Below are 16,175 nucleotides of genomic sequence, written 5' to 3'. Positions count from 1 at the left end.
GTTTCACGGACTCCTTGACTTTCATGTTAAATATGTTTTATGCACTTTGTTTTTCAGGTGCTATTTTATTTGTTTGCCTTGTTTGTGTTTGCAGATTCGCGAAAAGGAGCTCATTTGGATCAAAGGAGCGAGGGCATCCACAAGCTTGCGTTGGACCAAAGGTAGGCCCTAAAAACACTTGTTTGCTATTGTTTATTAAAGCATATTTAGAGAAAGATAGTGTCTGGTTGGTTTGCTTGTCATTAGGTCTTCTTTAGATTCTAGGAAGGTCTATCTTGTCCGCAAGATCAACTCATTCCGTGTGACAGTTTTATTTTTAGTATGCTCATTGAAATTTTATCGACATTTATATCACCAAGGAAGAAAATGGATCTCGACCTATTTTATCAGAAAGAGAGGTTGTTCCTATTTTGCAAAGAATCTTATTTATATACCTATGAAATTGATATGCTCGCATTTATTTTTATCCTTTCCCCTCTCTACTCAATTGGATCGACATGATAAAACACCATTTATTTACAATACCGAGTCAAGGAATGAAGATCCCAAAATAGATATAGGCATCGTGGCTCCACTTAAGGCTTTCGGTTCAAAATGAATCATATTTTCCATTCAGACACCATTGACCTTAAGGATATTAGACCCAAGGAAAGAAGAGGGATTAAAAGTTACCAAGCATTTTTAGGTGCCACAATGCCCTTTTAAAACTTTTACCACATTTATTAGCACCAAACAAGTCACTTCCACACAAGGTCTTATTTATGTACATTCACCAAAACAAAGTGAAGAAAGAAAAGACAAGACATAACATGAATGGAAGTAACAATGAAAGACAAACAAATAAAGAAATATGTACATAGGAAAAAACACAACCCTAAGGCTGTTGCTAAAAGTAATATTTTAAATATTGGCCAATAACAGGAAGAGGATCAATCCTCCTGTCTAAGGATTGGAAACAATAAGTATGATGGCCAAGCTTATCATGAATGGTAAAGGGTCTGATCCACAAGGATTGGAACTTAGTGTGCTTACCTTTCTCTTCATGGGCTTTGTCCTATTTCAAGGCTAAATCTCCTACACCAAATTCGTTGTTTCTCGTTGATTTCTTGCCAAACTAGCGCTTGATATGATTCTAGTGCACCACAAAAATTTTCTTTTGTCTTATGCCTTTCTTCCTCTAACTTGAGAAGGGTATCTATCTTGCTCTGAACAACCAAACATGGTTTACCTCAGGATTCTTTGGAAAGCTATTAGGCATGGAGGTACAAGTTTGGAGGAATGATAACTTCTTTACCATACATGAGGAAGTAAGGCGAGTCTTCAGAGAGGGCTTAGAGGTAAAATATCAGTCCATAGAGCATTCACAAATGTATTTTCCTTTGTTGAGAGTAAACAATTATCTTAATGATGTGAATTAAATTCTTGTTTGTATATTCAATTAAATCATTTCCCTAAGAGCAATATTTAGACAAGTTCTTTAAAACAATACCATTTTCCAATGAAAAATCATAATTTTTCAATGATGAAAATTAAGCTGCATTATAAAGCACAAGTGATGTAGGAACGCGAAACCTGGTAATGATATTCTGTTTGATGAAGTGAAGGACTTCCTACTTGTTCACTTGTTCCAAAGGAACTAGTTCAGCCCACTGAGTAAAGTAATTTGTGGCATTTAAAATATATCGATGTTGCTTTAATGAATGAGGAAAAATATTTCAATTACATCTAACCCCCATTATTGGAATGGTTCCTCAACGATAATGGGTTGCAATGGGGCAGTTAACTCTTATCACGTCCAACACATCTTTGACATACAAGACAATTATAAGTGTAGGCAGGTGCATCCTTAAATAGTGTGAGCCAATAATAACCGACCCACAGTACTTTGTGAGCTGTAATGTTTCCTACGTAGTGCCCACCTGTTAGCCCATCATGTAGATCCTTTAATACCATTTCTAAATCCAAATAGTCCAAGCATCTGAGTAAGACACCATTGTGGTGCAATCGAAAAATCAAACCATGAACAAACTGACATGATAGAGATTTAAGCCAAATTGCTTTTTCTTTTTAACTGAAAGGTGCAAGGGGCAGATGCTTTGCTCTAGACACTGCTACACATCATTATATCTGGATGTGGCTACACTTGTAGGGGTAACTTGATCAATGTTGTACATTTCAATTTCTTATTCCCAACTAGAAGATTTTTTGTTTTTTTGTTTTTTTTGCTTTTTTGCTTTTTTGTTTTTTTGTTTTGTTTTTTGTTCTATTGAATTAATTGCTTCTACTACAAACTAATAGAGACTGTGGCCTTTAATTGTATGAAATGGATTGAATTCTAGATCATATTCTTGCAAAATTTTCATCTATTTCACCCTCCTCTCACCCAATTTTTGTTGTACAAAGAGTGATCTGACTGCAGGGTGGGGTACAAAGATGATAACATGAATTTTCAAGAGGTAGGGACTGAAGTGCTTCACCACCTTGTATACTACATAGGATTGTTTATCTATGGTTGGGTAATTCAATTTCAGTCCTTGTAGTCCAGTACTCATGAGCAATGTTGGCAGGTCATTACCTTGATTATATTTCTGAGTAAGTATGGTCACAGTAGATGTATCAAAAGCAAAAGCATATAACAAGAAATCTCTCTTAGTTTGGACTGTATAATGTTGGGGCATCAACAATTACTTGTTTGATTTGGGAAAAAACATCCTTTTCCATTTGGTCCCTTTTGTATATTACATCCTTATTTATCATCTCTTGCAAAGGCTTAACAATATGTGCATAGTTAGAGATAAACTTCTGAAGAAAATTTATCTTCCCTAAGAATGATTGCATCACTTTCTTGTTCGTGGGAAAGAAAATTTGCAAATAGTATTGACCTGTTATGGGTCCACTTTAATCCCACTCTCTCCTATGATGTGTCCCAAATTTTTTTCCCTCAGACACATGGAAGATGTTTTTCTTAGGATTTAATGATATGCCATATTTATGACAACACTCGAATATTTGCTTTAGATGACGAAAATGGTCATATATTTTCTTTTAAAACACTATATCTTCCTCGAAGTAGACGACCACACTGTGGCCAAGCAATCATTTGAAGGTGATGTCCATAGCCCATTGAAAGGTATCACTTGCATTTATAAGTCCAAATGGGATTCACTTAAATGTGAAATTACCCCAGTTTATCCTGAATGTTGTTTTCAATCTGTCAGGTTCCGTTACTATAATTTGGTTGAATTGTTAGAATCTATCAAGAAACGAGACCATCTCTGATCTAGATATTGTATGGAATATTTAATCCATAGATGCATGAGATAATTATCTTTATCAGAAGCCCAATTAAGGTTGCAAAAATCTACACATAAGCATATTTCTCTAGACTTCTTTTTGACTAGAACCAAATTAGAAACCCAGATAGAATGACAAAATTTAAAGATGATCTGAGCATCCAAAAACTTCTTTAGTTCTTTCTAAATCAAAGTTAGGGTGATTTTTTCTCAACTTTTGCTAAATTGGCTTTACCCTTTCCTTTATGGGTATCACGTGCTGGATGGTTTGTGTATCATAAGTATTCAAATCATCATAATTCCACGTGAATACATCTCGGTACTACTTGAAGAGATGAATACAAGTTTGTCTTTCTTGGGAGAACAACAAGTATCGAGGTTCACAAACTTCATATCTTCCTTGGTGCCCAAGTTAAGTTGTTTCTATAACAAAGTGGAAATTTGGATTTTGGTGTTGATTTGTCCCCTAAAGTGATTTTGCAGGTCATAAAGCTTCTTTATAGATACCAAATCCTAATCCATGGGGTTTCCTTTATGTGCTTGAGCACTTTTTTGCAAAGCCTTGTCGTTCTCATCTTCATCGATTACCAAATCTTTAAACACATCAACATTAGCCATGAAATCCAGTATATGTTGGTCATCATTGAAAACACATAAATTAGTCACGTTGTCAGGTATAGATGTCTTATAAATAATCTCAATAGAAAAACCATAACTAAGTGGTGATAATCTAGCAGCTCCATTAGCTAAAGTGTCTGAGGTTGCATTATTAGTCCTAGGAACATAATTAATATTAAATACTGACAACGAAGATATAAGACACCATACCTCTTGTTAGTAGTTTTTAATGTTAGGTGACACATAGTGAATGGTGGTTTGTACCTGACATGTAATTATCTTTGAGTCACCTATTACCTTTAATGCTTCCATTTTGAGGTCTATGGATTTCTTTAGTCCTAGTATGAGTGCTTCATATTTTTCAATCTTGTTCATGAACTCAAACTCCAATCAACATGATATTAGATACTTTTTCTTCTCAGGGTTAATCGAAATTCAACCAGCTCCAAAATCCTCCTATGTTTTTGAACCATCAAAATATAAAGTCCAAATGTTAGTAATATATGGGTTAATTTATACACTAGTATTATTTACATCTATGTTACAAAGTTCATTAACACCAATTGGATTGCAAGGAACAAGTTACGATTGTGTATATGGTGTTACAAACAATGGTTGCGCAAGATAACAACCAATATTAATTTCTAAGAAACAATTTCCTAATATTTCTTGTGCAAAGATAATCGAATCATTATGCTTCAAGTGCTGTAATGGTGTGCTTCATGAAAGGTTCACTTTCAACTCGAATCTGATTATTCTTGCCCCTATAAGGAAGCAAAAAATGAGACCAGTTTATGGAAAAATATCCTTGTAACTTACTTGACCAATATCTTCTTAGAAGAAATCCATAGGCTTCCGGGATGTCCACATTAACAATGTCAATGCATTGGTGAACTCTAAGATCGGAAGATTAGCGAATTATAACATTGTTAAATTCACCAATTTCCTGCACAAGTGATCTATCTAATTGTATGATTCTGGCATCAATATTATCCCATTTTACATTGATTTTCTTTGCAACAAATATAGTCATAACATTTGCGAACACACCAGAATCAACAAGGAAATTATGGACATTATAATTGAAAACTTCAAATGTTAAAAGAAGAGGGGGGCAAGTAGATCTAGAATTTACATTTCTAACATTAACTATTGATTTGAGGATAGTGGGAGACTTATCAGACGATGCTTGGGAAGAAGAGACTATCCTACTTGATAAAGATTGAGATGCAAAAGCCTATATGATCAATTCAAGTTGTCCTACAATTTTTCTAGCTCATAGATAGAAATATCAACATGATATTTCTTCAAATTCTCAATGATTTTATACTCAATGTCTTCATCCTTTGTAGTGTGTGTTGAAGTGGTAGGTGGTAAGACTTTATTTCATACCTCAGGAGTGACAAAATTGTTCTTATTATTCCTGGAAGTATTCTTAGAAGGTTGAGAACTTCTAGATTTTATTTGTGATCTTTGAGCAGGATGTCTAGGTGGTAAAATCTTTCTCAACAATTACTTCTTACTGTCACTGCTACAACAACCTCCAAAATTTCACTACATTCAAATTTTGGTGCCTACTTTACCATCGTATCTAGTGTCGCCTTGGTCGTCAAGTGTTGTTTCATGTCATTCTATATTCGATTTCAAGTGTTCTTGAGAGTTCTCAAGTGTCATGACATTGATTAGAACATATTTGGTGTATTTCATGGTTGTAACATCTTTGTTGTTGTAAAACGACACTTTTTGGTCATAATTGCACGCACTTCATCTATTGTACTTAGGGAATGCATATAAAGTGGCATTTGATGTATATTTATCCTTGTTGCATACTATCTAAGTTTTCAAGATGAGTTGGTATGTGTCGCACATGGTTTTATGTATAAAATCATCGTGTTTCCCCTTTTCCTATCTTCAAGACTTAGACAAATTTTGGTTTCAAAGTGAACCCATTAAGGCGAAGAGCGCATGAGCACACTTTTAAGCCTTGATCGAGAATCCTTTGTTGTTTAGAAGTGCACCATGCACCCTCCAAGAGTGAAAAGTGCACTCCTTAAGCCCTTTCCCCTTCCATGTCTTGAATTGCACCCTTCTCGAAATCAAGCCTTTCTTTGAGCACACTCCTTCAACCCAAATTAATTCACCCTCATTGAGTGCATTAGAACATCATGAAGGATTTAATCTCCACCCTTCAGCCTTCCACAATGAGCCATGCGTCCTCTAACACTGTGCAATTCGAAGGTATGAAGCTTCATGCTTTAGCCTTAAAAATTGCACTATGCGCCCTCTTGGGCCTCTTGAGCACATGAGTGCACCTCAAAGGCCCAAAGCCTCATCCTTTAGCTTCAAGGAGTGCGACTTATGCCCTCCTTCTCTCCCTTGAGCTCATAACACACTTGGGAAGCCCGAAGCCTTCCCCTTCATCCTTCGGACTTGCACCATGCACCTTGCCTTGACTGTATCTTTCTCTTGAGTGCGTGATGAAGCCCTGAAGCCTAATCCCTTCAGCCTTTCAAAGTGTTCCCTTACTCCCATAACATCTTATTATCACTTTTAGGGACACTGATAAGGAATGAACATAAAATATACATAAAAAATGTTAGAATAGGAGATTTCCAGGTTGATGGTTGCTTGTTGTGAGTGATTGTAGTTATAGGTACCTCAGGAAAAACATGGAAAACATGCTTTAGGAATATTGGGAAAATAAGGCAAACAAATGAAGCATTGAAGAAGAAAGAACACATTTAAATAGTAATGATCAAATCACCCTAAAGACTCCATTAGATCAAAGCCTCTTTGGAGGGTGAAGACATCAAGGATCAAAAGTTGCATCAAGAAAGAAGACACAAGTGGCATCCATGTCACCATCAAATAAAGTCCATGTCATCAGTCACTATTAGTCCTAGTCATCAAGGATAGTGACATGTCATATCTTCATCATATGATGTTGAACTTATGATGTAATGGCACAATCATTATAAAGACAAATAAGTGGAAGTCCAAGAGTCATCTATGGACAAAAGAGTCATGGAAGTAAAAAATACATGTAATACAAAGAGTCATATGTAATCCCAAAAGTCATTTGGAAGTCCAAAGGTCATTAGGAGTTGGAAAGTCAAGAGTCATGGGGATACGAAAGGTCATGCCTCAAGTTATAATTTAAGGATGCTCATTACTCATGTAAAGGAATTTTAACCTTGGCTTATCCCACAAGGCATTAGAGAGACAAAGTTAGTACTTTTGGGGAGCAAGTAGTGGCTCTAATGCTCCACTATTAGATCTAGTGATGATCATTGTATTTATGTATCTTGGAACTTTTGCTTAATATCGAAGATTTTTAGGCCAACTCATTTTCACACATGGATTGTGTATGTTTCTAAGACTACTCTTTGAATGTTTATGATTCATGTTTTCTTTCACAGGTATTGGAGTAATTGAAGTATTATGGTGACTTCAATGCTTAACTTATTGGAAAAGTGTTGTAATGTTTTTAACAATCGTCACATCTATGTGGACTATTTCGCTCGATGTTAGACGAACCTTTCTCATTTATATGTGTCTCCATTAGGGTAGTACTATTACTTCTCTCTTGGAGGTTTACTTTATTCACCCTTTGCAGTTAAAGAGCCTTTATACATCTGCAATCGAACAATCATAAGGCACACTCACTTTCTCATTCAAAAGCACTTGTGCAATTCTCTCTCATGCTAATAGCTAAAGCCAAGGCATATCTTTAAGTAAATGACAATTGGGAAACATTATGAATGGGACTCCTACACGAAATACTGTGAGGTCTTATTGGGACCTAATATCGGGGAGATCCCCTGTATTTTGGTGGTATCCAATATTGTCAACATTCTGGCGCTATAAGGATGGCATCCAATTTTTTATGGGTGATAATTCTACACACCCTAACCATTCATCTTCTAGACAAGGTAGCAACATTCTGAGCACCATTCCAACACCTTCCCGAAGTAGGAGGGTCCTCTCAGCTTGGTCTGGAGTTTTCATATGAGGTTACCTACGAACAATTCCAAGCACTTCGACCTATAACTAGGCATTTTGCAAAAGCTATCGGTTTACTCGCTATTGCTCAGAATCTCTTGCATCATCAGAAGACGAAAGAAACAAATTGTACTAGTGTATTAGTTATGGCTGTGGAATATTTGGTTTTTCCGCTCTTAAAGAGTTAGCAGAATCCTATGAGACACAGTTTAGAAAGATCCACTTCCACCCATTAACGAAGGGTACAAGGATTAAACTATTCTTTCTAACGAAGTTTTTGAGTTCAGTGACAATTTAGATAGTCAAGGAAGAGGCTCCCAAAATTATGAAAAGGAGAAGGAACCTAGAGACGAAGACATGGCTGACCAGGAACTGGATCGGATGGCCCAAGGGCCTCTCTCTCTTTTGTATAATCTTCATAAGATGCCCAGACATCTGGAAAATATGTTATCAAAGTTTGATCCAGATAAGAAGACAAAGGCAGAAGATTACATCGATGATTTATACATGCATCTATGGACGTTGGAAGTAAGGTACGATGATGTCACTTGCAATAATTTTCCTTTTAGATTAGAAGGTATAGCAGTAACATGGTACCATAGTCTACGTGTCAATTCATTCCTTAGTTGGAGAGAGTTTAAAAAATTGTTTTTGGAGAAATTTTCTGATGACAAGACTCCTGCGATGTTTATGAAAGAGCTCAGAAATAGTAAAATGGGGGGAAAGGAGAAAGTGAAAGATTTTAATCAAAAGTTCAATTGTATATTGACAACGTTTCCCTTGGGCATGCAATTGTAGGATTCAATTACTATTGATTATTACATAGATGCCCTTCCCACTAACAATTCCTCATTCAGTAAAAGAGCTGCAAAGGAAATATTGGCACTAAAGTTTGTTGAAGCAATCGCTGTCGAGAAAGACTTCCGTGTTATTGGAGTTATTACCGATGATTATGAATCAAAAGACTCAAAGGAATCTGGCAGGAAGTCTCAACCTTATTCTAGTAAGACTAAATATAAGGACTCGTCAAACATTTAAAGATTGATTTGGACAATAAAGGCACTTACAAATCAAATTTAATAATTAAAGAGAAGGTCAAGCAAGACTTCTACTAGTATTACTCCTCCCAAGTCTTTCCCATCCGAAGGAATAATAACAATAAAAACAACAATAATCAACCTGCCAAGTCTGCCCAGAGTTCAAATGTGGTGTTGAACATAGAAAGTATGGGCATGGACAACTATTTCTCTTTCCATCAGGAATATCATTCAGAAAATACATGCCCACAGTGGAACCACAACATGAATGCTCTCCCCGCACACATTTTGGATTCCTTATTAGCAAATGAGCCGTCAAAAGAAAAAGAAGAAACATAAGAACCTACAATGGTTGAAGAAAGTATTGGTATTGGCCATGCAGTGAATCATTTTGATTGTATTATTAATGCTAACAAGAAAAGTGTTGAAGGGACACAAAAAAGTGAAGCTCCTCCTCATAAGAAAAATAGTTGATATAGTTTGAGGAGCAAAGGGCCCATATATGAACAACAACTGATGAGACATAAATTGAAGGAAAAATTGTTAGGAAGGATCTCACCACCAGTCAACCCTACTCAGAATGCACAAAGTATGTTTGGAAACACAACTACTTGTAAGAACACTTTCTTCAACAACAAAAGTAAGTCCATCACTCCGGAAGTATCAAAGAAAGATACTCCTCGAGACACTTCAACACTTCATGCTAAAGGTGAGATAATTGAGTATAACATAGCTGAAAATTTGAAGATAGCTCGAGCCAATATTTCCATCTTTGAGCTCACGAAGATAGCAGGCCAACGTGAACTGCTAGTCTAGGCATTTTCACAACCTTCACTTGGTGCAAATATTATACCTCTCATAAGGTGTCTGGTAAGTCTTCTAGTTCCATTTAATATATAGTTAATGTTGTAACATTAGAAGCTAACACTCTATACCCTCCATTTTTGTTAATGTTGAATTTTTTTTTTACAATGTCCATAATTGTGTGGTCGATTCTAGTGAATATGTGAATGTAATTCCATTATTTGTTGCCAAGAAAATAAATGCTAAATGGGGTAAAATTGATGCACAAATCATTCATCCAGATAGGTTTCTTGTCCTAGTTATTAGTGAACTCAAGAATATTCTCATTCGATTTTCATCTAATCAACGAGTTAACCAATGTATAAATATTGTAATTGTGGACATATGTGAAGCCTATGGCATACTCCTAAGAAGAGATTGGTCTAGTGCTACAAGGATATTTCACTATAGATTGGTCATATTTATGCCTTCCATATAAGGGGTAGAAATAGCTAGATTCGAGTTGAAAGTGAGCCATACATGAAACACACTGTGACACCACTTGAGGGCCACAATGAGGTTGTTGCCTTTGTTGGTCTAATATTTGGAAATTGTTTCCTTGAAACTGACCACGGGTGTTACCAAGCACAACCATCACCCGTCCCACTAGATACATAGTTGGAGATTCTTCCTTGTTCTCCAAATGGCGCAAATGAATCTTGTAATATAAATGTACATAGTAATAGTAGTAATAATATAGGAAGCAACCTAATAGCTAATAATATTTGGACTTTATATTTTGATGGTTCAAAGATTCAAGATGGCTTTGGAGCTGGTTGTGTACTTATAGACCCATGAAATAAGAAGCATATACTTTCATGTTGTTTGTAGTTCGAGTGTACCAATAATATTACCAAATATGAAGCACTCATACTTGGATTGAAGAAAGGCATCGATCTGAAGGTAGAGCTTCTCAAGGTAATTGGAAACTCAAAGGTGGTCACTCGTCAGATACAGGATACTATCCATTGTGTTTCACCAAATCTTAAAAACTACCAATAGGAGGTATGGCGTTTAATTAACTATTTCAAAGCTTCTAATATCATTTATGTTCTTAGATTTAGAAATGTTGTAGTAGATGCATTAACAAACACAGTCACTGGAATGTTGCTATTGAGAAATGGTTTTTCTATTGAAATTATATATAAACCATATGTGCTTGACAACGTCACTAATTTGTATGTTTTCAATGATGACCAATAGATACTACACTTTATGGCTAATGTGAATGTATTCAAGGATGTTTCCATAAAAGAGGATGAGCACGAAAAGGATTTGCAGGAGGCATCTAATGTGATGAAAGGAAACATTATACCTAAAGGTGTGGTGTCCATGGAGAAGTTATATGACCCGCATAATGAATTTAGAGGACCGATCTACAAAGACTCAAAGTTCAAAGTTATCATTTGAACAATTTAATCTAGGAACTCAAGAAGATCTAAAGAAGTTACAAACAAAATGGTGATGTGTTCTCATGGACATACAATGATTTAACGACATATGACACTCATATTATCCAACATGTAATTCCCATATAGGAAGGGGTAAAACCGTTCCAGCTGAAATTAAGGAAATTTCATCCAATGCTGGAGCCCCTCATCCAAAAGGAATTGAGAAAGTTGTTGGATGCTCAGATAATTTTTAAAGTCAGACATCCCATTTGGGTTTCAACTTTGGTCCCAGTTAGAAACAAGTCTGATGAATTAAGGTTATACATAGATTTATGTAATATCAATCAAGCATATGATAAAGATAATTATCGAGTACCATCCAAGGAACAGATGCTCCAGAAAGTATCTAGGTCTGACAAGTTCTCGCTACTAGATGGTTTCTCTGGTTATAATCAAGTGTTGGTAGTTGAACCAGATCGATTGAAAACTACCTTCAAGAGAATGTCATTTGGGCTTATCAACGCTAATTCTACATTTCAAAGAGTGATGGACATAACTTTCTGAGGCCTTATTGGACATAGAATATTTGTTTATTTGGATGATGTTACTATGTTTTCCAAGAGAAGATCAGATCATGTACGTCATCCGAAACAAATATTTGAGCGGTGTCAAAAGTATGGGATTTATCTCAATCCCAAGAAAAGCATATTTGATGTGTCAAAAGGGACTCTCTTAGGGAACATCATTGCAAAGAGCGGAATTAAAGTTAATCTTGAGAGGGTCAAATCCATTACACAAATATCATTCCCGGTGAATAAGAAGGTTATGTAGTCTTTCTTAGGAAAGATCAATTTCCTAAGAAAATTCATCTCCTATTATGCTCAGATAGTTAAGCCTATATAGGAGATGGTAAAAAAATACACGACATACAAATGGGATAAACGAGAAAGGGATGCTTTTGCTCAAATCAAGCAAGCTATTGTTGATGCACCTGCATTATTTAGTCCAGATTATGGAAAAGGTTTCTTTTTATATACCTTTGCTTCAAATTCCTCTATTACGACTGTATTCACTCAAAAGGATACTAATTGAAATGAGTGGCCTATCTCTTTTATGAGCCAGCCTATAGGGGTCAGAATTAAATTATCCCGCCATTGAAAAATAAGCATATGTTGTATCCAAGGCAGTTAAATATTTCAGGCCCTTTCTTCTAAAATCTCACATGATCATATTTGTACCTCATCCAATGGTAATAAAACTCTTCATGCAATAGGATCTGGGCGAGAAGAGGGAAAATTGGATGACCTACCTACAAGAATATGATCTAGAGTTCAAACTAGTTCATACCATAAAGGGTCATGGCCTTTGTAAGCTAGCAGCTGAAGCAAGTGATGCTCCTGAGCAAGATCATTCAGGTTGGGAGCGAGAGATAGAAATGTACAGTGTTGAACATGTTCCTCAGTCCACATCTACAATGCCATGCTATTTTGACATACATATATTTCTAGATCATGGCACCTTGCCCACACACTTATGAAATAAACAAATGAGAGGAATTAGCTAAAATCTCTATCCTACCAGCTAATTCATGGAGTAATTTTCAAAAATCACCACAATGATATCCTTCCAAGGTGCCTTAAGCCACAAGATACATAAAAGTTTCTTAGATAATTGCACGATGGACTGATAGGTGGTCACTATGTAGGTGACACAACAACGAATAAAGTCATGAGGGCTGGTTATCATTGGCCTACTCTATTTAAATATGCCCACACTTATATCTGCAAGTTCCCAACTTGTCAGAGGTGTTGGTTGCGATTAGAGGTTAGCCACCCACTACTACCAATAGCAATTAAGGAACCTTTCCAACAGTGGGTCGTAGATGTTATCGAAGAAATTTCCCCTCACTCATCAAAGAAACATCGATATATTTTAAAAAGGACATATTATTTCACTCGGTTTTTAGAAGTAGTTCCCTTAAGACAAGTAAATGACCAGGAAGTCATCCAATTTTTGTGACAAAATATTATAACCAAGTTTGGTGTTCCAACGTCACTTGTCTTTGATAATGCGACTTACTTTTCATCATTGAAACTTTATGAATTCACATTAGAAAATGGGATTGTATTAAAGCATGCATCTAATTATTACCCATAGGGGAGATGGTTTGGCTGAATCAACAAATAAAAATCTAATTCACATAATCAAGAAAACCATCTTCTCTGAGCAAAGGAACTAGCACAATGCTTTTACCAATGCATTATGGGCTGACCATGTAACTCCTAAGCCTTCCTTGAGTACCTTGTTGTACTTTCTGGTTTATGGTAAAGAATCTATCTTTCCCCAAACTTGTATCTTCCAGCCTTGTGACTCTCCCAAGAGTCCCAAGGAAGACCTTTCCTTCTAGTTCAAAGCAGGATATACACTTTACTCAAACTCAAAAAATAAAGGCTCAAAGCCAAAGAGAGATTTGTTGTTCACCAAAACCGTGTAAAGCGCTTGTTTGATAAGAAATTCATAGGGGCAAAGAGCTTCGATGTGGGTGACCTAGTACTGAAGTGGGATAAACCCCATGAAGAGAAAGGCAAGCACATGAAGTTCCAACCTTTGTGGATTAGCCCATTCACCATCAATGAAAAGTTCAGTCACAATACCTTCAAGCTGAAATACTTAGATGGGAGGATTGACCCCCTTCCCGTAAATGGCCAAGATTTGAAGTATTATTTTCAGTAGAAGCTACAATTTGTGCTTCTTATACAATTTGTCATGTTTCTTTTCTTTTTCCAGTAGTGTCGGTCATATGTGGGTTGTGAGTTGTGTCCCATCCTATTTTATCTTGTTTATTATACATAAATAAGACCTTATGTGAAAAGTGCACGACTTAAAAGGAATTTTTGTGGAGTAAAAGAGAGGTGTGCCAACCACAATGCTTGGCTTTCTATTTGTTCTCCTTCTTTGTTTGGGAAAATTCCATAGGTTGAGCTAAGTCCATATGGAAAATATGATACATCCAAAAGGAAAGCCTTGAGGGAACCTATTAGATCTGCACCTATGCTGGTATCTAAACTACTCAACTTGGTGTAAATTTACTTGTGTGTTAACACTTGTCCAATCTAGTAGAGAAAGGATAAGAGGAATATCTAAAGCGATAAAAACTATATCAAAGGTATTAAAATACTTCTCTGAAGGGGAAACCTCCTCTGCTCTCAATAAGTCAGGATCTCTCTTCTGAATGTTGAAAATAATAAAAGTTGATGCAAAATCCCATTAAATAAGTAAATAAAGGGAAAAAGAAGAGAAAGGATTCCTACGTAGGGAGGTGAAGCAAGTGAATTCGTCGGGGTACTGTCCAAGCCTACTAGAAGCAAAGTAATGTTTGTGCTCCTGAAGTGACTCTATTGGGGTAGTGTCTAGGCTTACTGGAAGGGGAGAAACATTAGAGATGAAAACTGATACTCTGAATATCATAAACTCACCACGCACATTACCCTTTCTCAAATTGAAATAATTGTGATATGGTGTATCTTTTGTATGTTCAACCAAATAGGAGGAAGTAATGTACTTGTGTATAACCGGGTTGAAAGGGGGAAGCCGAGGTAATCCAACTGGTGAATCAATACTTCCTGAAGGTTTGACCGTTTAACTAAAATATATTCTTAAACAGAGAAGTTGAAGATCGCCTATTGTGTTGCCAAGTGTTATCGTTGCTACAAGACCCTCCAAAATTTCACTACATTCAAATTTTGGGGCCTACTTTTCTGTCGTATCTAGTGTCGCCTTGGTTGTCAAGTGTCATTTCATGTTTGTCTATATGTTTCAAGTGTTGGTGAGATTTATCAAGTATCATCGCATTGATTAGAACATCTTTGGTGTATTTCATGGTCGTAACATCTTTATTGTTGTAAAATGACACTTTTTGGTCGTGGTGGCACACACTTCATCTGTTGTACTTTGGGAATGCATGTAAAGTGGCACTTTGATGTATATTTATCCTTATTCAATATTTTTAAAGTTTTATTGATGAGTTTCTATGTTTCTCACATGGTTTTATGTTTAAAAAACATCATGTTCGACCCTTTTCCTATCTTCTAAACTTAGATAAATTTTGGTTTCAAAGCAAACCCATTAAGGCCAAGAGCTCATGAGCACACTTTGAAGCCTTGATTGGGAATCCTTCATTGTTCATAAGTGTGCCATGCACTCTCCAGGAGTGCAATGCATGCTCCTTAGGCAATTCCCCTTGTCTTGAACTGCGCCCTTTAGGAAATCAAGTCTTCCTTTGAGTGCACTCCTTCGACCCGAAGGAATGCACCATCCTCGAGAGCATGAGTGCACTCCAAAGGCATTAAGATCCACCCTTTAACCTTCCAAAATGTGCCATGCACCCTCTTAACCCCTTGAGTGCATGAGCGCACCCCGAAGGCTCCTCCTTCAACCTTTAGGGGTGCATTATAATTTAATCATAACCTAAAATTAGTGTTGAATGAAGAGAGATTGAAAATATATGATGCCTTTAAGGGTATCATCATTCATTCATTTGTACATCCAAAAAATATTTTATCTTAATGAATTTTATAAAAAACAATATGTTTACCTAATATGAAACAAAATCATTCTAATTTTTGCAATAGAAAAATCACAACTTTTTATTAGAATAGTCAAAAGTTACATGTGCAAATTCCATGAGGAATTCAACCTCTCAATAAAAAATGTGGCACTCACAAAAACGAGCTCTAAATAAACAAGGGAAGTCATTTTTTATCATTTTTCTTTCTCTTTGTTTTAATATATAGTTAGCAAGGATGTATTGATGCTGTCTCTCTTCAGTTGTTGTGGTCTTTAGGGTAATATGTCTTGTTGCTGACCTAGTCCTATGACTATGTTGTTGAAAGTGGGGCCGAGAATCAATTGCAATAAGAAAGAAATATAAGTTTCATATTTGTAGTTTATTATTATTTTAAAATGTTTTATTAATAAAAAGAGTAGTAGAG

Source organism: Pinus tabuliformis, chromosome 6, assembly GCF_031772625.1.
Source record: "Pinus tabuliformis cultivar Carrire ecotype Pingquan chromosome 6, CPIR1, whole genome shotgun sequence".
Lineage (NCBI taxonomy): Eukaryota > Viridiplantae > Streptophyta > Pinopsida > Pinales > Pinaceae > Pinus > Pinus tabuliformis.
This window is presented reverse-complemented; position numbering follows the sequence as displayed.